We start from the raw sequence: 22,467 nt of genomic DNA on the forward strand, positions 1-22,467 counted from the left end.
ATGTTTTACAATTATACCAGTTAAATACTGCACAGATTCTCAGGGAGGCTGTGAAATCCCCATCCTTGAATATTTTCAGCACTTGACCAAAAAAAGCTATGTGTCAGCTGTCAAATCAAGTAGGTTTAAAAAGGTGCTGAATGCTGTAATGAAGGCTTTTTTCTTTGAATATTAGGTTGAAGCAAGGGAAGGAAGGTTGCTCATCTGGGGGTTTGCTTTTTTGTTGGTTTGTGTTTATTTATGTTTTTTTGGTTTTGTTTAGTTTTGGTGCAAGGTAGGTGGTTGTTTGCTTTTGATCACTAAAAATAAAATCTCTGGGGGCAAAATTAACTCTTGTAATACGGCAGTGTTTGCAAGAGGTTTGTACCAAATTACCAGGTGTGGTATGTGCAAACACTAGCTGCAGCCACAGGCCAGTTAAGGGGTTTATTGAAAGTACTGACTACAATGTACATTAAATACTCCCTTATTTCTACCTCAGGTAGCAACCAACCTGAGCAAGGATGGCATCTCTGTCTTGATCTGTAGGACTTAACACTGGAAGAAATTCATCTTCTTGGATTTTTTTATTCCCTTCAAGTTTTTTTTTTCCATGATAAAAGCTTTATTTTGTTGTATTTACTGTTGATCACAATCTTTATTTTAAAACAAATCTGTTTCTTGTACCCAGGGTATTTAATTCCATTGTGCGCGCTGAGTTCTTTGTTGTTAAAAGTTTCTTCTAAGAAACTCAACAGCTGGCATTGATTTCTTTTTTTTTTTTCTTTTTTTTTTTTTTTAAGAGCATTGCAAAACTATTTCTTTGGGGGCTGGGGAAAGAACATATGTGAAGAATTAAATCAACTTTCGAAAAATATCCAAAAGCAGTGTTTGCCCAGTACTGGCATCATGCCAACTTCGACACTATCTCTTTAATTCTATGGCAAGCTGTTTGCAGAGATATTTCTGATATCATTTCCTTACCTCCATTGCAAAATCCTTTTTTATAAGGTGTAAGGTTCTATACTACAGATCTGGGAGTTATATTAAAGGATCTTGTTATAGGACAAAAACAAGAAGGTAGCTAGAAAGCTAGAAAGGAAGCTAAATGTTCACAGCTTCAAAAAAATTCCAAGGGGATTCCACAGAGATTGTATTTCAGTGTTTTAATGTGTTGTGCATGTTAAAAAAAAAAAAAATAGTAAAGAATTCTAACAACCATACCAAATACTATACCATAGGTCAACTAAAGAAAAAAAAAAAAAAAAAAAAAAAAAGAATGAAAAACCAGTAGAATTCTTCCCTCATATATGGTACAATTCAACATCATATATTATCCTTACACTCACTGTTCATACTCAGATTCATCTCTTCTACCTGACAGATTTACAGTACATGGTCACTGTAGACTAACTTTATATAAATGGAAAGAGAAAGGCAACATCACAGTGGTGTTTACCACTTGAGTAAGATGAAGATGCACATTGTCTAAGGTCAAGTATAGAAAGATCCAAAGCAGACTCCAAACTCCAGCTCTAATGGTTGAGTTAGATACTTACAAATGTGAGAATAAATGCATCCAAGAGACCCACCTACAACATAAAGAACACCCTTTAAGGAGAAGTACACGTGCCAGTAAATAGAGTAAAACTCTTAAAGAGATTTTAACAGAGACTGAAGGAAAGAGGTCTTTAAGACAAAACTGTAAATTATTGACAGAAAATGAGACATGCTGATACTTTGGTTAAAACAGAAAAATAACTTCCTACCCAAAGCCACAAAAAAAAAAAAAAAATGGTGCAGGCTTTACTATGCATTCAAAAATAAAGTGCAAAGCAAAATAACTGTTTTCCTCTTTCCATCAGCATACTTCAACTGAGAAAGTTCATATCTGAGGAACAAAATATTTCTTCATTTATTTATGTAGTCACTTTGATGCCAGGACTTTCTTTAAAAAATAATAGTAATAATAATTTTTACTTTCCAGCTATTGCCTCTTCATTCCACCTGGGTCTTCTTAAGCCAATTAGTTAGGAATGATACCCTGAGGGTTCTTTCCTTACATAGGAGATCCAGCTGCACTTCTGCATCCTTACCACACCAGGGCATGTTACTTTGGGGTGATATTGTGCTGAACTGTGGCGAAATACAGTAACCACAGCTCACAGTTTTGTCACTGGCCTTATTTAAAGTGTCCTCAGCATGGAAGCAATACCCTACCTCTTTCTGAGGTAGAATAGTTGCTGCCAACTCATAATACTCATGTGGTTATTTTAAACTAACAAACTGAGCAGATTTATGATGAATAGCTTACTTTTTAGAAGTGTTCATGTCTCTTTACATAATAATTACTGTGATGTATACCACAGAGCAATTGAAATTATGGAGACACCATCAGAGGAAAGGAATGGAAAATATCAAAGCATGCATAAAAAGACTACTTGACATATTTGCAAATAAATTTCAAAACTATAACATTGTTGATATTATGGTTGTTCATTATTATTAGCCAACATATGTTCATCATAACCAATACAATCAGGAGGAAAAAAAAAATAAAATTGTATCTAGAAGGGAAAATAAAATGTGACTGCAAAATTCACCAGAAAAGACTAATCCTGTTTTCAGTGGATGGCTTCAAAAAGAAAGGGCACCAACTTGCAATTGATTTTCCTTGTACATGTTCATAACAGGTGGGAAACACCAGTTATTTGATGTATCACAGCCTGCAATGGAAGAAAACAATTTTAAGCCACATATAAGTTACACAGCAGGACAGACATCTTAATCAAGTCAAAACACAATGCCTTGTAGATCAGGGTCAACAAGGTGCAAGGCCAGAAACAGGCATAGTCATAATACAGCTCAGGCAAGGACCAGGTTAAACACAGGTCCCAAAGCAAGGTAAGGGAGCTACCAACAAGTCTCCTCTCGTACGAAGTTGGACCACATCTTCTGCACTGCCAGGCACAATGCACACAGTAGGCAGGAGCCTACTGCAATGCCTGAAACATCTGTTATCACAGTACATAGGAACAGACTGTAGGTATGAGCATAGCATATTGTAGTGATAGATGAAGCGCCTTGAGTTACAGAGCAAAGGTTTTATAAAAGCCAGATCTTCTCAACACAAAGCTATTTGGAGCTTGTTTGAGTTAGCATTACTTTTTTCCTCTCTAGTGTCTTGTGCTTCTCAAGAAATTCAAAAATTCTAAAATACTGAACAAAGACTTCTCTAATGGTTTGATAAGTGTGAAATACCAGTCTGTTTTCAGAAATGGCTTGTCATGGCCTTTGCTCACCTTAAATTTAGGTGGGAAAACTTCCCACCTAAATTTTGCAAACTCATGGGTCTGTGATAAGTATCAAATCTCAATAAGAGATAAGTATCTCACGTGACTAGACAGGCCCTTTCATATCAACCAGTTTATTACCTGATGTAGGATTTATTGAGTGCCTCTGGAAGGATTCCCCAACCCTCCTTACTCTCAGTGTGTTTATATACTTCTTAATATATAAAAGCTGAGACATACTGCATAGGAAGTATTTGGCTGCTCCATCTTAACAGAAAAAATTGCACTTTCCCAAGAATCATTCTGCCAGTCCTCCACTTCTGTCAAAAGCACACAAGCTTTCACAATGACTTCTGCCCACCAGGAATCAAATAGTTACTACCTAACACAAGTAAACAATAGTCAATGTTAATCAGCCTTTAATCCGTCAATTGCCCTTCAATAAGAAATATATTCATCTTATCCTTCAGTAATCATGGTTTCAACTGAGCAGACCAGGTTCTGCTAGTTCTGTGAATAGGAATGTTTTTATTTTTGTTTTGTTTTTCAAAGGGAAAAAAAAAAATATCACACTTTATACTTTCAAAAAGCCTCAAGACCCAGGAACTGGAAAAAAAATAGAAAAGCTAAAAACAAGTTTTTAAAATTTTTTTTCTCTTCTTGTAACTGTTCAATTCACACTTCTACCTGGTTTCAGAAGGCCTCAGCAATTTAGGGGGAAAAAAAGGCCCCAAAAGCAATATTAGTTACTCCAAAAGACAGTATATATTATTAGACAGAGATAAGTTAAAACTCTTAATTAAGTGATTAGGTGCAGTTTTTAGAGCTGACTTGTGATCCATCTCAAAGTTTGCACAGCTACATGTAAAAAAGAAGCCTAATCTAATGGATACGCTCATTGTCACATCACATCATCACCACAAAGCTGCCAGAAATGTCACAAGTCTGTGTAATAACAAACCTGAAGGACCAGCAAATGACCCAGTAAATCAGTTATGAAAAACAAAAAACTGCTGAAAGTTTATAAAAACAAACAAAATCAGTGATTTCCCTTCTGCACTTTTATGTTCCAGAGATTCCATAATGGCCAATGGAGACATAAGAACTGCTTTAGGTGAACTTTGATTTCTGGAAATGCATGAAACTGCTCCCCATGTATTTAGTTTGGTTCTGTCAGATTCACAGCTGAACCTTTACCAAAACATCACTTTTGTTTTGCTCATGAAGAAAGTGCCACACATCTCAGTGTTCTTGTCTATCTCCTTGTTTTTTCACATAATATGCTAGCAGACTGGATCAAATGCAACAACCTCAAGGTTACTCAAAAGGGATATCTGGGTAGAAAATTCTTGATTCTCAAACCTGTTATTGCTTTTGGGGAAGTTGCCATTCAGATGCAACTCTTGCAGTTTACCTGAGCCTTTAGTTTATCACCATCTCTTAATATTATTTGGTATTATTTCAGTAAATTATTTTCTTTCTGACTTTAGATTGCTATCTGGAGAAGCCTCATCTCTCACTAAATCTCATTTCAAGGCCAAACTAGACTGTAAGGATGTAAACAAGTTATACACACACACACACACACACACACATATATATACACACACATTAAATCAAGAAAAAAAAAGAAAAAAAAAAAAGTTTAACAAGTACAGTCACTGCTTTAGTTTATAGTAAACACAAAGAAAGCTTTTTGAGCTGCTGAGAAGTATCACTTTGGCGCCTGTGTATGATGAGCTACAGAGCTGGAATCAGAGGACAAAATTTCATAAGAGAGTAATACATTTCACCAGCATATCTGATATGGCAGCAAGATACAAATAGACTCAACAAGTCACTTCCACAGGCTGCTGGTGGGGCAGGGTGAGCTCCCCTAGCTCTGAATACACACATTACCAACATTTATATCTGAGGAAGTTATTTAGACTCACACCCTGAAAAATAGCTGCGTGCCTCCAGAGAGTAATTAACCAGAACTAGTTTACATGTTGGCCTTATGATGAGATGGGTTGTTAGATAAATCCAACTCTGTGTATCTAAAACCTTATGCCCTTTTTCTTGCTGTACCTTGTTAGCTGGTATCGGATCCCAGTGCTTCCAGCTACACTTGAGTCTCCCCAGCTAGGGCACGCAAAGAGCATTGCACAAAACAGACACCTTCTCCCAGTTTTCTCACTGACAGACTCCAGATAAGGTTGACAAAGTGATCTAATAGCAGGATCATCTCTTTCCACAACAACTCTCAAAACTGTCAAAGGCATACCCATTCCCTCTGCCCAGCAGCAAACCCTCCAAAACAAAGGCCCACTCACAGCATATCCAGTAGGCAGTCCATTAAACAGCAGGAGCCTTCAAAATCTCTTCTTTCCAGAGCTTGGCTCTCCATGCTAGCTCCCCCCAGGGTCTGGTTCAGAGACGTCTGGGTCATCCCCACAGACATCCCTGCCAGCCCCTGGCTGCCCAGCCCAGGCTCAATCAGTCCTCAGGGAGATGAGGGACAGCAAGACGGATGGCTGCACTGAATACCGCAGCCTGTGCATGGGATGTCAATCTCTCATCCCCGCTGCCCTTTGTACTTTTTCCTCTCTTTCCTCTCTAAATGCTCACATCTTCACCCCAAAGAATAAGAAAACATTAGTGCTCAGGAATCAGCAGTCACAGACATTTTCTTAGCTGATGGTTAAATAAGGTTGTTCCAGCAGGATCCTTCTTCCTCCCTCAGGCCTCCTGCCCTGCCACCAGCTCAGAGGACAATGCTGACCCCTTCTCCTCCCCCAGGAAGGAAGGATTGGGCCCCAAGGCCCTCCATCTGCCCCAGCACTCCATCCCAAACTTGGGCCCTCACAGCACCCACAGCCCCAGCCACCTTTCTTGCACTGATGGAGCTATTTCATGGTGGAGGTGTGGCCCATATACCGACAGATTACCAGGGTCTATCCATATGCCTTGGCAATGGCCCATCGGACCATTCAAGTCCAGCAGTATCTGGTAGTGCTGGTAGCAGTATCTGGTAGTTTCATTTTCAGGCATCACTTCACACTAATTACTATTCTCTTATTTCATTAACATCAGTAAAACACTTTGATAAAGTCACTTCACACAGTGCCTGTTTTGGCAAAGTCCTGATGAACCCAAAGTCATTGAAGGTTCTTAAGCATGAGCAAGCCACACCAGGGAAAAATCATAAATCCTCACCTCCCAGTGACTGTCGTTCCCTTTCTGCTGACATCTCTTGCTGTTATAGCAGACCAATATGGCACTATACCTCAAGGCATCGCTGTTCACAGACCAGTATATCTCCGGTTGCAATAAAAGCTAATAGCCCAAGATGTGAACTACACAAGTGGAGCAGCTGGCATCTAGCAGGATAGCTGCCTGTCCTACTACACAGGCAGTAACTTCCAGCAGAGAGGCAGAGAAACATTTGGGGACGACCATGCTTTTAATCGTCTCAGCTGGATTTAGCAGAGCTGCCCAGGAAGCCAACAATTTGGGAAACTACAATGTCATTTAAGGAGACACTCAGGAACCACACCTGTTACTGCAATAGCTTATAGTCCTTCTCCTGAAAATAACAACTAATTCAAAACTCCCCTCGAGCAAGCTACATAAGTGTTTTAATATTTTGCAGGATCTAGGTCACAACTCGTGTGAAGAGACATTTAAGTTCACTGGCAATATTTCTATGAAGATGAACAGCTCTACACAATTGAGGGCTGGTGGCAATGGCACAGTTGAGTGCAACAGATACATGGACAATCACATACTAATTTTGCATTATGGGAGACAGTGAAAAAGTTCTGACATTTGCTACTACATAATCTAAGAAAAAAAATGTAGACTGATAGAAAGCCAAAGGAAACCCAGATGGCTTTTGTTTAATATGAAGCCATATTGCAATTCATAAAGGTCTTGTGCTGTGCTGTGCGACTTGTTTCACTTGGAAATGAAAACTTCTGGATTCCTCTAATTTCCTCTCCCTTAAGCTAATAGCAGCAAACATTTGAAATAAATCAGTTTTGGGCCCCTCAGTACAAGAAGGACACTGAGGCCCTCGAGCATGTCCAGAGAACAACTACAAAGCTGGGGAAGGGCCTGGAACACAAGTCCTATGAAGAGTAGCTGAGGGAACTGGGGTTGTTTAGACTGGAGAAGAGGAGGCTCAGGGGAGACCTTATTGCTCTCTACAACTACCTGAAAGGAAGGTATCGGGAGCTGGGGGGTCGGCCCCTTCTCACAGGTAACTAGTGATAGGACTAGAGGGAATGGCTTTAAGTTGCACCAAGGGAGGTTTAGGTTGGAAATTAGGAGACATTTCTTCTCAGAAAGAGTGGTCAGGCACTGGAATGGGTTTCCCAAGGAAGTGCTGGCATCACTGTCCCTGGAGGTGTTTAAGGAAAGGTTGGACCTGGCGCTTAGGGACATAGTTTAGTGTGTGACATTGATAGTAGGGGGATGGTTGGGCCAGATGATCCTGACGATTTCTTCAAACCTTAATGATTCTAAGGCATTTTCAGAGCACAACCAGTCACTGGGACACGCCCACAATTCACAGTAAGCACTGTTGACCATTCTTTCCACTGAACAAGCCTATTAATAAAGAACTACACAAGTTAAAGAAAACTCTAATGCTTCTTTTAGAGCGGGGATTTTAATAAAAATCTGTTTCCTTATATTTTCTTTCCCTAACTGCAAGTTATCTACTAATTCCTCATAGTGCTACTCAATCTTGCTTATTGAATACTCACTGGACTACAAGTGTGGAAACCAGTGGCAAATATGTTTACCAGAGTGAACATTTAGTAAGGATGGAACATCCCCAGCTGAAGATAGTGAAGGAGGTCACCTTGAGATATTCAACCAACTCCACCTCAGAAACCTCTCCTGTGAGACAATAAATCTTAGTTTATACGATGGTGTTACTGTTTCCATTGCAGTACTTTGTAAGAGTAAACCAGGTTAGCTAGGGTTGAGATAGCTAAGAGGTTTAACTTAATATTCATTTTGAGCTAAGTTAACAATGACATTGACTGTCCAGATTTCCTGATAGCTGCAGCATTGAGATATGTGCTGAAATTGTAAAGTTGACTTTGAGTAAGAGAACACTTCCTAACAAATATTATTTAGACTCTGAAGTCTCTCTGAAAGGCAACAACTACATTTGTGAATTTATGTAAATTTTGAAGTAAAAAAAAAAAAAAGACACATTTGTCCATTCTTAATGACCAAAAGGTCATTAGGAATTTCAATTAGTGAGGAGGTACTTTCATTGTAAAATTTTGAGATCATTTCATCAGAGGCAAATAAAGGAAGAAGATTCAATATCAGATTCAAGGCTTAGTGCTACGAAGGTCACCTAAGAGGAAAGGTCATAAGCCATAACTCACTGAACTGCACTGCAAAGAGAAAATGCTTTCTCATCCAGAAACGGGAATCGTTTGAGAGGCTCCTGACAGTGAGGGAAAGATGGTCCAACACAGAGGGAACAATATTCTGAAAACAGCACATTTGGAAAACATTTGCTGATTTGAGGCACAGAAAGGAAGGGTTACAGTGGGTTAACTATGATAAATCAGACCAAAGTGGATGACCTGGTCCTCTGCTGAATGAAAGAGAAAGCTGGTAGCAGATGGCTTTGGGAAGGGCAATTCATTTAGTGGCTTTTTTGCTTCAGTCTTTCAGCTTCTATCTTCATTAGGAAAGTACACCGGGCTCAGATGGCTGACACAATTAACATCAGTGATAAAGTGCTAATGGCTCAGTCTAGAACAAAGACAAGTCAGAGATTACTTACTTACATTAGACAAGCACCTGGTCTCACTCCCATCCACTCTAGTGTACTTAGGGACCTGAATGAACCAATCTTTACACCATTCAAAAGTCGTGGAAAGCAAGAGATGTTCAGAACAATGGAAAAAGCCCATTATTTTTTCCGTCTTTGAGTACAGGAGGAAGACACCATCCTGTCCCCCCACCCCACCAGAATTGCAGACTTGCTATCTTACATATTGTACAAGGATAAATACCGGAAAATATAAACAATCTCTCTGAGGCAACAGGGGGATAACAATATCGAGCTGACATAAATTTTTCAAGACAAAAATGTCAAAGTGACAGAACATGAGCTCTCGGTATGAGACTGCTAAATGGATGGATTAGATTCTTGTGATCCTTTTGTGTAAAGAGAGCAGTGAATAGAGTAATAAAGTATTTACAGCATGTACAGAAATATTGCACATAATGCTGGTATCCATATTTTACAAATTATGGAGGAAAAATGAAATGGCTAAAAATGAAAAATTAATAGAATGATATAATAACCAAAAAATTATTTCTAGTAAGAAACCTAAGAAGTTGAATATATGGAGCTAATAAAAATTCCTTAGAAGACTGAGTTGGCTTGAAGATAGTAAGCACTTTCATGATGACAAATAGCATATTGAAGGGCCCCATAATCCAACAGAAAGGAAGGAATGTCAAGAATTAATAACTGGAAGTTAGATGATAAAAATTCCAATTAGATTTTTTTTTTTTTTTTTTTTTTTTATGAAAGGTTCTCCATCCATTCACATCTTCAAGTCAATACTGCCTATCTTCTGGAACTGTTGCAATTTAAAAAAAAAAATATAGAAGTATGTTGAAGCAAACTGGTAAAGAGAAATGAATTTTCATGGTCTAATTTTCTCTTCCCTTAACAGAGGCTCCAAATAAGTTAAAACTCTTTAGACAGGAACTTCATTCATATGTGCAAACAAAAGCTTAATTAATTTAGCAAGTACTTAAGGTAACATTTACTTGGAGACAGAAAATTCAACAATTAGAAGATTAAACAATAGGGTTTCCAAGGCATAAGACAAAATATAATTTGCTTGTAAAATAATGTTTTCATACATCTTTCTTATATTCCTCAAAAGTTACACCAGATAAAGTTTTATGCCCCAAGAGCAGCATCATAGAAGGCTCATGAAAGATTATAGGCTTAAGCTGACATTGTTGCCAATTGGTTTGGATAATGCTGCATTTGATTTTTAATACACTGGTACCAGCTCAAGGTTTGGGGAAGTATATAATTTCACAGAGTCAAAGATTATGTTGTAATTCCTCTACTGTTAATGAGTACATGAAGGCACAACAAAAGGTAAAACCATAATATAAACTAATCAGTGAACAAAAAACAATGCTCATGCAGAGTGGATGGGTTGGAAGGCATAATGGCATGGTAACATTTGACATCCTCTGAGAAAAGGCAATAAAGATGCACCATTTGGTTGTACATGGACCTCACATGTCTGGTGAGAACATGCCAGAAAGAATGAGCTTCCCCATGACAATAAACTGTATGTATGTAATGGGGGGCTGAACCCAAAATGTGCACTTTTTGAAACAGAGGGTATTCTTTGGGTCCGAGCTGCACCAACAGTACAGAGGTGAGCACCATGCCAGGGTGCCTATGAGATGAAAGAAGAGGCTCTTCTCCCACCTACAAACCCACACAATACCAGTGCTGCAGACATTTAAAGTACTGGATGCTAATGTGCAATATAAAGTAGAGCAGGGTTCTTGACTAAAGCTAGGAAACTGATGTTTGTGCTTTGTCCACAAGACAAACACAGAAAGGGCTGCTCTCACTGCTCTGCCTTCCCTGCCTTAGCAGGAAACAGAGCAACCATGGAAGGAGGTGAAAAAATAGTCCAGCCGTCACACGGATAAATCCCTCTATGAGCCATATACAAACTGTTCAGCCATTATCAGCCTCAATTTTCTTTAGATGATAATCTGAACGTAAAAGGCTTCATAGCTTAATACCAGCCTCCTGAGTGTTCATCACCCCTAAAAATGGCATGGAGTCTGAGGGTCGTAGAGACACCAAGAACACCTACATGGAGTCTCTAAGTTCAGGAGGCCCATGTTTTATTCCCAGTTCACGCTTCAGTGTGTGCAGACAAGAGAGAAAACATGGAGAAACAGCAGCAAATTCTGAATCATATTAGTGATTTCCACAGTGTTAATTAATGCTAATAAGTTAATTAAGCGTATTCCAATGGAACTAAGCAATTTGCTTTAGGTATTATGTAACACGTATATTTTAAAGTCTGAAAAGATATGTGACTGGTGTAAAATACAGTCAGATAAATAATCAAAAGAGTTCCATGTGGAACAGAATTTGTTTTGTGTGAATGTAGTTGGTTAGCTTGAGTAGCTACACAACCTCTTCTCCCTGACTTGCTAGCACTTCTACATGGTGATGGGGATTCTTTTCCTAAATTCAAACTCCAGTTATAAACACTGAGTGGGTTTCTTTCCCTCACTTTTCACAGGAGCCCCATTTCTTGGTCCTTTGTGCAGCTGGGACATACATGTGTAGGTCAGCAGGGGGAGTTCAGGCTCATTAACAACCCGCACAGATTCCACCGACACCCCCAGAGCATACTGGCACCACTGGTAAGGGGCACAACTGCTAGGAAAAGGCAGTGTTTAGTTGTACTGTATAAAGCAAGTGAAAGAAGCTGTTAATTTACAGCAAGTATATATTGATATTTCAGTAAGCACTACAATATTTACAGGCAACAGTGTATTTCCCTTGGAGTTTGTGGGAGGGGAGATAACCTAAACCAGCTCACAGGACAACACCTTTGCTCTGAACTAGGGTTATTGCACTGTATTGTAATTATGGGAGAACATGCCTGGCCTCAGTAGAAATTCCCATGTGTCCATATTTCCTTCAGCAAGGTCTCAGGAGATGGCATACCTAAGCCTGGGATTTCTTAACAACCTGCAGCTTCAGGCATACACACTGGACAGTCAGTCACACAGAAATATCTGGTGTTTTAGAGTATGTGTATAGCAGGGAGCACTTTCACAAAACACTGCATTTTCTGGACGGTGCTGCAAAGCTGTGCTTTGGTATAAGTTACACTGAAGAAGGTAAATCACACACATCCAAAAATCACACACATCCATTCTGCCCAGAGGTGATGTTTCCAAGAAGCTGAGCGTCTCTTCAGCTGCCAGATCGCCCTCGAGTCGCAGCTTCAGGCTGGATCTTTCACAGAGCTACGCCCTCACTTATTCTCGGCAGGTCTCCTAGTCTGCACAGAGTAACAGCTGCCTTACTGACACTTTCCAGCATGTACATGAGACCTATCACTTTGTTACTTTATAAGCTTATTTGGAGCCATATCTATTCTTAGCAAGGACTTCCAGTGACTCCCCCCAGCAAAATGATTTCTTTTCATATTAATACCATTATAGCTATCTAGCCAAGAGAGAAGAATACATGACACACTTCAAATGTGAACTGGTGTGCAGACCCATAACCTTGAACCAAGGAGAAAAAATGGTGACAGAAAGAGGCCCCAGCTGAGTATCACTGTTTTGTTTTCCTCTCCCCTCCACAGCTCATCATTCATCCTTTTCATGAAAGCAGTAACATCCTTTAGCCCGTCTTTTCAAAGCTTTTTTTTCCACACAGCTGAGGGAATGCTGTGGAAGCATTGTTAATGGTATGGTTTGTCTGAAAGTGCCTACACAGATCATATATCATTTGGGGTAGTCTCAGATGAGCTAATATGGAAGACACGAATGATCCATTAAATTCCAGTGAGAGAAGAAAGTATTAACCCTTTGAGGCTCTCCAGCAAACCTTCCTCAGCAAGGCTACTGCCTTTTATTTAACAAAACAAGGAAGCAGGTGGAGGCTGACAGAGAAGGTGTGAGGGCAGGAGTGTGAGACCAAAAGCAATACAAGAAAAGCCTTGGGAGGTTTTATTCTGACCTATGTCCAGCCCAGTACAAATGGTATGAAGCACATTCTGAGATCCAGTGATACTAAGGACAGCACTGTTGAGTAGCAAAGGCCATAAACTCAGAGTTATTAAATAATATTAAGAATATGAATGCTACAAAAATCTCACATGACAGAGAAGAAATGAGAGAAAACTGTATGCCTAACCTAACCACCCTCACTTACACATGCCCTGACCATGTTTGCCACTCTCCTGATCCAAGCAGAGTGCATAGGTACAGAGTCAGGCAGGAAGATCAGCTCATAAGGGAGCAATGGCAATCCATTATTTATTTGGCTGGGCTACTCACTAGATCAGAAAACAAGACAAAATTAAAAAAAAAAAAAATTAAAATAACCTTAACACAAATTAAACATAAAAAAGCCATAAATATTTAACAGTTGTCATTTGAAAGTCTTCAGACTTACAGACACAGTTTAAGGAGACTAAAGAAAGTACAATGCAAAGAAATTCTTGACAGGCCTATATCTGGGAGCTCTTAAATGAAAATTCAGCCCCCGATAGCACAGAAATTAAAACATGCCAGATGTTACAGGGATTTGACACAGTTCAACAAGGGTAAAGTTACAAGTTTATTAACTACACCAGCTGGTATTGGGGGATTTACGATTTTTATGTGACACATAATTGGTACGTGCAAGCACACAAGAGGCATGAAAAAATGTTGTGAAAGACCAACAAAACGAGAACTCATAAAATGAGAACTTAGAGGAATGTAAAGCATAAGGTGGTGTAATAAATTAAATGAACAGCAGAGGTCCTTGTAAAACTCCCTGCAGCCATGCAAAGATGAAGAAATGCAATAAAGGGTCATTTATTTAGTCAGCCTGAAAGGATTTTTAAAAGCTTTTCTGAATTACAAAATCTTTGCAAATTATAGCTCCTGTAATTAAATCCATCTCCTTTGAACTGAACAGAATACAAGCACTTTAAAGCTGTCCCCAGCCCACACATCTCCACAGCAAAGGTCAGGAGGCGAGTCTGAGATGGAGCCAGTGTGTGGGGATGACTGCTGTCTGGTCATGCTCTTGGGCCCATGATAAAACTTCTTTGGAAAATGTTTACAACTATGCCTAGCATATATTTAAGCAGTTTTATCAATTAACAAAAGCATATATAAGGAATTTACAGCTCTAGATTTGACATCTATTCTTATCCAAAACTACACATAAATACCTTATGACACCTATTAGTTCCCCTTTTTTTTTTCTTCAGGCTCTTGAAAATATCAGGGTAAATTGAAAGGATTTGCTTCAGTGTGCATGTACAAGAAAAGCTACATAGAATGGAATACATTCCAGTAGTCTCCATTGTATGTATACCCAGATAGATCAGATTCTTAATGGAAAGGCATAGATCAGTAACTGCATTCCTGGCATAAAAAAGCATAAGCATAGTAAAACACAGCAAATACAGGACACTAACTTTGTAGAAGCATGTAATAAAATCATCAGAGAGCTGGAAGGCTATTGCCAACCACAGCATTTCACATTCTGCAGCCTGAATTTCAGTGTACAACTTTGCGAAACTATCACTGTTTGTGGTTCAGATTTCACAGGCTGGGTGATATTGCTTTAGGATTTAACTCTCTCTGTCTTTACTGGGCCAAGGAGAGAAACAAGTAACACATAAATCCTGGTTCCTCAAAAAGCTAAATTTCAGAACACAAACTGGAGTTGGCACTTACGATGGCTAACTAGTCTGTCTGTAACTGCTTTTTCTACCCAGTATAAAACTAAACAAATTTAACCAAGTTACAGACCCTTCAAAAGTACGGTTCTTGCACATTCAATAGAAATCATGCTCACCTTTGCAGATAAGACTTCTGAAGGCTCAATGGGGCACAAAACTGCAATTGTGGTCTGCTCTACGGTTGATCCAGGCACCTCATCTGAGAGCCAGGACACTTCCATATACTTTCATTGGTCCCCTCAATGGGTCTTAGCAGAACAGAAGAAAAAGCTAACTTCATGATGTAAACACAACTTGAGGAAAATGTTTGCTGTGAAAGGATCAGAGATCGATATTTACAAGCAAGGTCACTGGAAAATCAAGCAGAGAGATTGGTGCTATCCATCTCTTACTGGTCACTAAAAATCACAGATGTCCAGCTTAACCTCTCTACCTACTTCCCACTTTTAGATGATTTATTTCACTTAGACAGCTTGTTATAAAAATAAAGCCATAAACTCTGAAAAAAAAAAAAAAAAAAAAAAAAAAAAAAAGTAGCTTTGTGAGTGATGAGCTCCAGAAAGCCCTGGAGAAATCAAATGCTTAATAAATATACAGAATACATTTAATGTTGTGACTTGGCTTGCACTGATTTCTATTACTGTGGCGCTCCAAAGGGCTAACAAGGAGCAGAGCTGCATTGTGTTGAGCGCTGTGGGTGGGATTCCTGCTCCCAGCTGGGGTTATCCTTCTGTGGGTTAGACATGCAGTCCACAGCTAGGCCAGACTCCCTCTAGAGTCAATGGAAAGGAACAGGCACTTCCAGAAGGTGATTCATCTGCTCTCCCTCAGACAGGAATAATCACTCTCTGGAGGTGCCCGCCTCACTCCAGTGCCTATGAAACTAGCTTGAGGAACTAGCTTAAATCGGACACTACCTTTTCGACACCTAGCAGAGGTGAGGTGAATCCTGCTGTGGAGAAGCACTTTGACAAGCCTTTTGTCACCTCGCATAACTCAGCAGACACATAGTGCAGCAGGCAGACTGAACTAAGCAGCTCTTCCCAGCTGCAGCCAACAGAGGCGTACCCAGGGGCTGCTTCCTCTCATCTGGGACATTTGGTTTAAACTCTGTGTTGTGATCCCTCGTGTTAGATGAAGCAGCTTCCTCCCTTCATGTTTTTCTAGACAATACAGGGAAAAAAAAAAAATTACTATCATAACCACCTTTAAAAGTTGCAAACAGGTATCATATGTACTCCTACTGCTATTGCAACTGCCGTGTAGTGCAGAAATGCGTTAGGCATATTCACACCACCCAGGCAGGTTCATCTCACAGTGAGCGAGGTTAGACAGCAATTCAGCACACACGGCAGGACCCTACTAACAACCTGGTCAATGTATGGCACTGGGGAGCTGGATACACATGCTGTATGCTGAAGGAAGTCATGGCCCTTGTGTGACCTTGAAAGGCAGCTACTTTGGCAAGTGGTAATGGCACATTACAAGATGTATCTCTCTCAGTCTCTTTTACTACATCTAATCTTGGTGATAGACTTTCATTAAACCTACCACCAAAGCTACTCGCTTCAAAACCCAATTAATCTTTGAATACATCACCAGATATCCTTTACTGCTGTAAACCTTATGACAACCAGAGGTCAGACTGGAAAACTGGAGCAATACTCTGTTTCTCAAGGCCACATCTCCTTTCAGATTCAAATGTGTTTTAGGCTAAGTTCAGCCATACAGAAAATTCTTGGTATTTTTAACATTCTTTCTTTTCTCATCCTAGCTAGCAAAAAAATAGCAGGCCATATCTGACAGCCTGAGAAAGGAAATGGTTTTATCCAATTTTGCAGCACCTTTCAACAGAGACAAGCTGAGATTATCTTTATGCAGGGCGCTGCTGTGTACTCGATCATGAAACAGTAACAAATTCATTTAAGTTTATTTATTTTTTCATATCATTGGAGAGAGAGAGAGAGAGAAGAAACACGTAGAGAGTTGGACTGATGTGCCATACTGTGTAGAATATGTGACAGTGAGACCATCAATACTCATATTTATAATGCATAAGTCAGGAGAGTGGTTTATATTCATCCTCATAGTATACTTTCCAGCTTACCTTATGGTGAGCTGTCTTTCTGAAGTATCTGCCTCACTGATTACCAGTAAAAGGAAATGCAATTCAGTGCATTTCAAGTATTACTGCATCTCTAATTAAAAAAAAAAAAAAAAATGTAATGAAAGGGCAATTGTGCTCCTCTTTCCTCTGTTTGGACATCCTAACGGTTGGCATTTTTTTGTTATTGATGCTTTCTTTTTCCAAAAAATATATCAATGTGCTCTTATATTAAATTGTCACTTAGTAGATTTCTCAGGTTTCAGAGCTTTCCCCTGACAATATGCAAATACAGTACTACCACTTGAAAACACTGTCAATAAGCTTGGTTAGGAACATTTTCAAATCAAACGGAATGCAGAGCAAATACATGAAAACCAATTTCCCATGTATGAGAGTTTTATATAGCCAACAATCCATCGATTTTCAAGTGAGAAACTAGACCAGTGAGTGAACTGACATGCTTTGTCCTGCATACTGTGCATTTTGTCCTGATTTATCATGCCTACAGCAGTATGTGTCCTGCTAACTGGTCACATACTGATTTATGGTTGGTACACTTAAATGTCAGCAACTTACTACATATGGTATGTAAAGTAGAAAATTACAAAAATCTTCCCATATAGGTTTTGGCTATTCTTCAAAATAGTTGGGGATTCTTGAGTTTGGGGAAAGATGAAAATTCCATTTATCTCCCACACTAAGCATTTTCAGATTAGCTTCACTGTAATGAATAGCTTTCCTTTTGGATTTGGATTCTTGTCTTTCAGAGATAGACCCTTTTTTATAGGTACCATTTTCCACATCCTCATTTATCCTTGAATGATGTACATCCTTTTACCTTATACTTAAGGATGCATCGTGTCATTTTTCCTGTTTCCAGGATGATGGCAGGAGCTTTCTCCGGCTGGACCAATGGGAGGGGACATATCCGGCCCTTCCGGCAATTGAATTCCATCTTCTGAAACAGTGCTCTTTTCCCCATATGTACAGCATCCTCCAGCCAGGGCTCTCTCCTGTTGCTATATGCTTGCCATCTAGTAAGTCAAGGCAAGAAGGGTCTTCAAATAAGAGGCTGCATTTATGGTCACAGACAACACTCACAAAGTTAGAAAATTTAATTTGGTTTGTGGTGGTTTGTTTGTTTGTTTGTTTTGTGTTGTGTTTTTTTTTTTCAAACACTTTTCACTATGATAAATATCAACAGCAAGAGCTGGATCTGAATTTCTCTTCACTGTGTCTTTATTCACCCTTAAAAATAAACTAATATGTTTGCAAAGAGAACAGAATTTGGTTATGCCACATTGCCTGGGAAATGATAGGGGACTATAATGTTAACTACATACCAGATGATTAAGGGGAAAGATTTATTTTAACAAATGGCATCTCTCTCTTTCAAGCAACTACACATTTATGGGTATAGCTGCTTTTTCTGAACTTAATGAAATCAACAAGTCTCCATATAAGCTTGCACAGCTGTATTGCCTTCCTGCAGTTTCAAATATTTTTATAATCTTGGGTGGAGCGTGGGATACCAGGTGCTTCAGGAACTAATGCTGGAAACAGCTGAATTTTTTTAGAAGTATGTTATACTCCCAAAGTGGAAATAAACATATCTGCATTCCCATGACTAAAGAATCTTCTTTTATTCCTTACCAAGCTGCAATCAGAATACAGACTATTAAAAAATAAAACAAAACAAAACACACTGCAGGGTAGGGTAGGGTAGGGAAATTTTAATGTTTCCAGGAAATAAATAAGCTAACATTTCTTCCTTTCTATCCCCTATGTGAATAAAAAGAATGCTAGATTTGAAGTTTTTAACATACATCAACCTCTCCCTTGGTGTTAGAAATAACACAGGCATTTTAAAACAAGTAAATACTCTTTCATTTTTAATTAGATCACTGTTTGAAATGCTTGGTATTTTGGGAGGGGAAAGGAGGAGAAATAAATGAAAGATGGAGAAATGTTAAATGATTTTCAAGCAATTTGAATCTAACTTGTTAACTACATATACCCAGATGGGTTGAAATACCAATACACTGGTAAAGCACCAGTGAACTTGCTTTTCATTTCTTGTTATTTTCTCAGGGATCTCACTTTTAATATAAACAAGGAACCAAAAACGAATGAAAAGGAATTGTTAGATACCAAATAGCCTTTTGCACAGTGTGTGGAAGAAGGGATTATTGTGGTGATGGAAGAGAAGATGACACCCTTGGTAACTGCAAAAACGCAAGAATTTGAGAAACTCTGCAAATGCTGGGAGTTGCCTGGCGGTTTAATTCCCTTCCTATAAGGTCTGTGGAATACTGCCAGTGACTCCCAGAGCACACCATGTAGACCTTGGTGCCCATGAATCATCTCTTCTCAGCAACTTTTAGTAACTCCATTATGGCCAAAGCTCAGTTGCCAAGGGGTGATCCTTCAGTATCATGCACGTGAAGTTGCTGAGAGATCCATCTGTTCTCTGGCAATTCCAAACCTCAGCAACTGCTGCCTGACTTCAGCCTTCCTTAACCTCAGGAGACCCACAGTAAAATTAGGACTAACTGGTAGCCAAAACCAAAGCCTTACTGACTGCTGCAGTCAACTTCCAAGGGAGGGAATGTTTTGCATGCTTTGATGCCAAAGTTTGGGTGCCTAATGTCTAGGATTGGGAGCATAGGCACCATTTACTGCCAGCTTGCAGAATTAAGCTCTTCAGAAGGGCAATCCCCAAAATCTATGTACCCCTGCCTAGACGTGCTGGGTAGGACACTTTGTGCCCAGGTCTGGGGAGACCTCAGCTCCTGGGTGCCCTTGGCTGGGCACAAGTCAGAGCCACCTGCCCTGAGGGGTGGTCAAATCCCAGAGATGTCAAGCAGATTGGGGCAGAGCCCCTTCTGCCTGTGCTGGTGTTGTTGGGGTACTGCAAGGAGCAGGCAGGGATGGACGCCACTGCCATGGTTTGCTGCTACTCCCTTACCTGAGGACTGTGCATGTGGTTTCCATGCAACCACAACCATCCTACGGTAAGCAAGCAAACAGGTGAGAGAAAGCAGAGCCACCACACAGCTCATGACCACCGAAGCCATACACTGTCAGAGATCTCCTTTTGGCTTCATGCATCCTTCTTTGCCTTCTCTATAATCATACAACACATGTGGGAGTACAGCACGGCACTGCAGCTTCATGCACCAGTAATGATGCAGCATGAATATATGACCTTACTAGTTACGCTACACCTCACTTCTGTCTCCTCTAGCAGATGCAAGAAAGAAGTTATGTTCTAGTGGCTATTTGTATTACCAGCAAACAAAGTTGGAAGACTTTTCTTTGCCTAACATCAGGTTTTTGTCAGTATATTCCCTGCTGTAGAGAAGGCCAGCTTCTTCTGTCAATAAGAAATTAGCTGTGCCATATCCTCAGCTCTTGGCTGTGGTCTAAGAGTAACCACTGTAATTACTTTGGCTGTGGTGCAAAGTTAATGTCAAAAAGTCACCCCAGTACCACTTATTCCTTACTTTTGCCATTCTAGACATAAAGCTGGAAGATATTTTTATGTTCATGCTGTGCAGAATGTCCAGAGAATGCTTTATATCCATAAAACATGAATTTCTACAAGTTTATATTCACTTAAGTTTGTTTCTTTCATTTATGTTTTAATTTTATATTCCCTTAATTTAAATTTGAAACTCAGAAGAGTTTATTTCCTGTCCTTTTTTGGTGTGATCATGCCAGATTACAGTGGAATCCTGCCCCACATAGCTGCCACAAGGTATGTACCATAGAACACAGTGGGAATTGAATTTTCATCTATTTCTTTTGGCTTCTACCTTCACTAATACCAGCTTCCACTACTACTTCTCTTCTGTGAATTCCCGTGTTCTTTAAAGGTACTGAACTGACAGCTGTGAAACAGTAATACCTCATTTTACCTGTACAAGAGTGAGATTTTGGGATCAAGAAGGCAAGCTTTCAAACATTGCCAGGAACCTTATGTCAGCTCTAACCCAGAGGTAAAACAACCGTATAAATATATGCAGATCTCTTCTGAATCAGGTCATTCCTGGCTCTTTCCTAGTGCAACTGGGCAGTTGGCCTCAGTGTTCAACCCTTTCTTCAATAGTTACAAAAATATTTCTTGATTATAAATATCACAGGATACCACTTTCAAAGATAATTCTAAATCTATTCCTTTTGTATTTACCAGCCCAGGACATCTTGCAAACACTTCTCCCTATAGAATTTAATTTTATATGGAAACTGCTAACTATGAACATCTTGGTGTGAGTGAAAAGCATCTGGTTTTCATTATCAACAGGAGCCTGATAAACACTCCAATTAACCTTAGCACATGTGATCTATGCAGGTCACAGTAATTAACAGTGGTCCTTTTCATTTATAGAAATAATATTTGCACTAGTGTATCCATAATGCAATCAGTAGGTTGTGAAATGAAATTCTCAGCAAAAACAATTCAGCTGTTCTGAAAGCTGAATCTCTTGTGTGTTTTAGAATTTAGAAAGAAAAAAATACAATACTGATATTTAATAAGCAGCTGTCTCACTTTAAATGAGAGGCATTATCCCTGACATGGGACATGCACGTGCACAAACAGCATTAAAACAAATTTTTGAGACTGCAAAGTCACACAAGAGTCACCTGAATTCAATGCTTTTCTGCATACCTATTAGGACACTGCTTCTAATTACAGAAATGGATAACAAGCTTGTCTATGCTTGTCCAGTACACTAGAGGATGGTGTTCACTTAATGAGCATCCCATTGATAATTTGTTTTCTCCTCATTATTCACTATCTGGGCCCCAGCTTCATGTACAGCATGCTGTTCAGCTGTTCATTTTCCCCACGGACTTTTCCACAGGCTTGGCACTGTGTCCATAACATCTCAGTGATTCACAAACAGCATCCTTTCATGTTGTGGGAACATGGCTGTATTTTACAGAGAGGAAACTAAAACAAAGATGCATCCACAGGAAAAGTACACACTGATTTTGCAATTCTTTTGATTGGTAGCTGTGTAAGTAACTTTATAAATAAATCCCCTAAGAACCAGGAGGAATCAAATGTCATTGGCCAGTTGCAGCAGCTCTTTGGCACAGGCCACTGTGGAAGCAAAAAATTAAGATGAGATCAAAATGTGACCAGAAAAACTTGAGGAAGAAATATCCATTGAGGACCATTTGATACTAAGATGACACCACTGGCTCAGAAGATTGTTGAGGACTCATTAGAGAAGACTGGGAAAATACCACAGAGAAGTATTACTACATGATAGTCTTACTCCTACACACTTTCCATCAAGCCTTCTATTGGCTCCTCTCAGAGACAGGATGCAGGGAGATGGCTTATGTATTGGTCCTGGTCTGGCACAACCATTCCTATTTTGTCTATTAAATATAACCTAGCATAGCAGCAGTTCTTAGTTTGGCAGAAGACTCCACGTGGTTCCATAGAGCAATATGAATATTTAGGAGGTTTTTAGCGTATCCAATAGCCATAGGTTTGGCAGAAGGTAGATAATGTATTTTAAGACATCACTTCAATTCAAGGAGACAGCCAAAAACTTCTACTGGTTAAGAT

General features: G+C 39.4%; 1 long non-coding RNA gene across 1 annotated transcript in view; it reads right to left on the reverse strand.

Moving 5' to 3' along the window:
- LOC137854373 (uncharacterized) overlaps positions 1 to 22,467 on the reverse strand; it is a 127,773-nt gene that overhangs the window by 104,708 nt on the left and 598 nt on the right. The window contains exons 2-3 of the long non-coding RNA XR_011095126.1: positions 2,583 to 2,705; positions 1,539 to 1,571 (exon numbers count right to left, since the gene is read on the reverse strand). This is a non-coding gene — a long non-coding RNA (uncharacterized lncRNA). The remainder of the gene's footprint in view (positions 1 to 1,538; positions 1,572 to 2,582; positions 2,706 to 22,467) is intronic.

This window comes from Anas acuta, chromosome 3, assembly GCF_963932015.1.
Source record: "Anas acuta chromosome 3, bAnaAcu1.1, whole genome shotgun sequence".
NCBI lineage: Eukaryota > Metazoa > Chordata > Aves > Anseriformes > Anatidae > Anas > Anas acuta.